At 44.2% G+C, this 4,199-nt stretch overlaps 1 protein-coding gene across 1 annotated transcript in view; it reads left to right on the top strand.

The window, feature by feature from the left end:
* The window catches only part of LOC105564501 (uncharacterized protein DDB_G0271670-like), a 90,916-nt gene that overhangs the window by 85,697 nt on the left and 1,020 nt on the right, over positions 1-4,199 (top strand). The gene's annotated exons all lie outside the window — the stretch shown is intronic.

The following is a 4,199-nucleotide window of genomic DNA, read 5'->3' as shown; positions in this document are numbered from 1 at the left end:
ATTCGGGACATAGCGACACTCGTGTCGATTAAGGGGATGCTGGAGTGGTTTGATTTACCGACAGAGTCGCATACAGTTTTTGGGGGTTTGTAAATCTTACCTCAAGGAACGTAACCTCAATATGTCATATTATAGATACAAACCAAAATAATTATGTAGCATTTATGTACAAACTAATACCAGACCCAAATGTAGAATGCATAGTAGAACATTTTCATATAAAAAACATTGAGGTTTGAAGTCTAATTCGTATCGCATTATGTATTGCAATATTTGTAATACATAATGCGATACGAATTAGACTTCAAACCTCAATGTTTTTTATATGAAAATGTTCTACTATGCATTCTACACTTGGGTCTGGTATTAGTTTGTACATAAATGCACATAATAAGATTTATAAACGCAAAAACGGTATCCGACTCTGTCGGTAAATCAAACTACTCCAGCATCCCCTTAAGGATCTTTTTGATTTTTTGTTTCGCGTAAGCCCGAATGATAAAAGTCATCAACGCAGCGAACTTGCGTCTTTTTCGACACGCCATTCGAACGGTGTAGAAAACGCTTAATTAAACAATTGTTTAAATTGTGACAAAATTTGTTTTGTGTTATTTAAGAGTGCCCTAATAAATTCCAAAATGATTTATTTCATTGTATGTTGTATTCACTGCGAGAAAAATTATTAAGATAAGCATGGTTTTGGGGCGTTAAAGTGGAACGAACCCCTTAGTAGCCTTCAAACAACTTCATTTTCAAACTCGCGATTAATAATTTTAAACGAGACATCTGAGTGCTTTTAACGGAATTGAGACACGACTAATGTACAATTTGATTCTTTTGCGTTTAAGAGATATGAAGAAATGCGTGGAAATCGTCGAGAATCCTGAACACTCTGAAACGAGGCCTCTGGGACCATATGTTTGTACAAACTTTCCTCTCTAAAATAATCTCGAACTCCTGGAACGTTGGGCAGTACCTACTGGAAGCATCTAGAATAGGACTAGCATTCATAATACTTATATATCTTATGTGTGTATCTTTTACAAATATTCTTTCTCCCTTTACTTAGTAGACTCCACTAAAGGCCTGTGTCCACAATGCCCAGAACTTGGTCAAAGTTCTAGTTTCGTGAAGTGCTATTCCATAAAAGCTGCAAGTTGATTGGCTACACATTTCTCGGAGCTGGGACTTGGACCAAGTTCTAGCGTCGTGGACACAGGCCTTACGAAAAGTTGAAGAAGCACATACTTTATGGGCGCGTATAATGCACATTTTATACGTCCGTAGGCGGGTGAAAATGTGTCGCGTTATATCGCGAAGCTGCAAAGATCAAGAGATCGAGCAACGATATATCTTCGATCGTTAATGTCATTTAGCGCCGAATCCCCCGCGTTTTGTAACGGTCGTAAACGCATCGGAGACGGCACAGGCCCGTTACGACACGTGTAATACTCGCTAAATGACCCGTCCGCTTCGTCGATATACGCACCGATTGATAGGCTATTTTTAGGGGACGTAAAGTCGCTTTTAGCTAGATATCGTATTTATACACGGCGGACAGACGTCGCCGGACAGCCATCGCCGTCGCCGCCGTCGTCGTCGGCGTCGTCAGCGTCGATCGATAACGGCGACGATCGTGCGTCGCTCATAAATAAAACGTAAGGAGAATGTAAAATGCGCGGGGCCGATATTACACGCCGTGTGTCGGGTTTATACGAACTCGTATTCCCCGGGTAGAACACACCGGGTATACTCTCACCATCTCTCGCGAAGCCGCCCTGCCTCCGTCTCCGCCTCCGCGTTTCCCCCCTCGGGACACTCGGTCCCCGTCGGTTACTTATATCCGCCGGTCTGCCGCGCCGGCCTCTTCTCTCTTGCCCTTCGCCACGGTTTCTTCCATCGACGCTGCAGGCTCGAAACGGCCTGTAAACCCGGTCCTCTATAGCCGATCATAAAATAGTTACAACTCGCCCTCGTACACAATACGCGGCGGGCTGTAATAACACGTACGCGCGCATGTACGTAAATATAGCCGCACACGTGCGTACGCGCGCGTGTTTAAAACGCGCGTACGAACGTGGGCCGTTCACACCGGGGGCCACCCGTGCGTGTGCGCGTGATCGCAGCCACCCACACGCTAAAATGTGTACGCGCGAGTGCACGCGCGTGTAAGTGCAACCGGTGTTGAAGCGCGGGCCGTACGCACGTGCGTGCGTCCCGCTTTATCACTTCGCAATTGTCGGCGATCCGCGATTGTTCCTCCGCAAATTGCGTTCTAGAGCGAGCGTCCGAGAGAAGCGCGGGTTATCGTCGGCGATAACGATCGCTGTCGACCGACGAAGACGGGAGGGGGAGGGGGGGGGACCACGTGTCTCTCGTTTAACCCTCCGTCTCTACATTACTCCCGCCTCGATTTTACAATCGCGCCAAGTCCGTTACGAAACGCGACGTTAACTACAGGTGAAATTTCACTCGGATCGGAGATAAGTGCTATCTCAATTCGTACGCGCGAATGGACGTTAATGCACGAGCAAATTGACACGCGCGGTGTGCCGGCTCGTATCTTCATTTCAAATCGAATGAATTTATAGCGAATCGATTAGCGCGCTAGGAATATAAAGAGCGTTTTTCAACGGCGGTATATAATAAATGTATACACATATTCGCGTACGGACCTTTTTAATGTACGGGCAAATTGAACAAGCGTGTCAGCTCGTAGCTTCATTTCGAAATAAATAAATTATAATGAATCGATTGGAGCGCGCTGGGAATACGAGGAGCATTTCTATCGGCGGTATGTAATAGACGTAGATATGTACATATTCGTGTACCGACACACAGGCGTGTAACACTTTACCGTATATCTTTAGCAGCCGACGTACACTTCACAAGTTCCAACATCAATTTTCTTGATTGCTATACTCGATACCAGACTTTTGTCTAGCGCAGCAGCTACTACACGAGCTGCATCGTGAATGATTGATCACCCTAAAGGAATTTAATGAAGAAACCGTTATAGCAGGAAATGTACAATAATAGCGAGGTATCGCGGGGAAAATATTGTGGTAGCGCAGTTTCTGAGTGTCCTGCCGATAGACGTAAAGGACGCCGCATCCAGGAAAAAAGTTTCATTGAAAGCGAACACATTTTTCTTTTAAACAGAAATCTCGTTTAAGCTGCCAGTAATATATTACAATAATCAAGCTTTTTAGCCGACGTTAACCGACCCCAGTGTTTTAATACAGAAAATTTACTGCGAAAACTATTACCTCAGCCAGGGTTTGAACCTGGACTTCTCCACACTCTAGGCGGGCGTCTATTTTCTTTTAATTTTGTTTTTCTTGAAATTTTCTTTTAATTTTTACCTTACTGGACTTTTATATGCTTTCAAAGAGATGATTTCTTTGCCTCGACCAAAATTTTACTCGATCGAGACTGGAATCTCCAAGAGAATTCATATCTATTTCTGCAAATCTATAGCAAATATGTTTCAGCAGAGGTAAATAAAAATTTAGTAGAATCAAAGAAACACGATTTCAACGTATCTTGTTTATTTGATCTAAATCTTTTCTGGGTGCGCTCCCGTAAATAATTTCCAATTTACGGCGGCGGAGTCCCTTTTGTTCGATGTTTATATTCAATATTCCGCCGCGATAACTCGTATATTCCGTTCCTTCTCCACCTACTCGCCAATTTCGTCAGAGTGACTGCGATAATGGACAACGTTTCCCCGCGCGATATTATTTTCGCCGTTGCAATTTATTACACTATCCATCTAGCCGTCAATTTTACTGCGATAATGGCGCCGGGAGCATAAAGCGACGCTCGTGTCGGTCGATGCGTAACGTGCCCGAAAGTGCGTCAGAAATTCCCAGCTGCGCTTGTCCTCGCGAGAAACGCACGGGAGCCTACGCTCTTAAGCGCGTACCGCCAAAAATTGGAGGTACACGTTAAAATAAAAAGTATACGTAATTATGAGGTACATAAAAATCCACCAAAATAGGAGGGAAGGTAGTACCGCGAAATTAGGAGTCTTTTCTTCACCGAAACATGTCTTGTTGGTGGATGTCCACAATGTAGACGTAAAACGGAAGATTTATCCACATGTAACGGAGTACATTCGCAATTTAATTCTCGGCACTGGCCACAAAAGATGCCTCGAATATCTATATTATTGTACAAAACGCGTCCATACACAG

Source organism: Vollenhovia emeryi, unplaced genomic scaffold (assembly GCF_000949405.1).
Source record: "Vollenhovia emeryi isolate VEMERY1.0 unplaced genomic scaffold, V.emery_V1.0 DF939164.1, whole genome shotgun sequence".
Taxonomy (NCBI): Eukaryota; Metazoa; Arthropoda; class Insecta; order Hymenoptera; family Formicidae; genus Vollenhovia; species Vollenhovia emeryi.
This window is presented reverse-complemented; position numbering and strand designations above follow the sequence as displayed.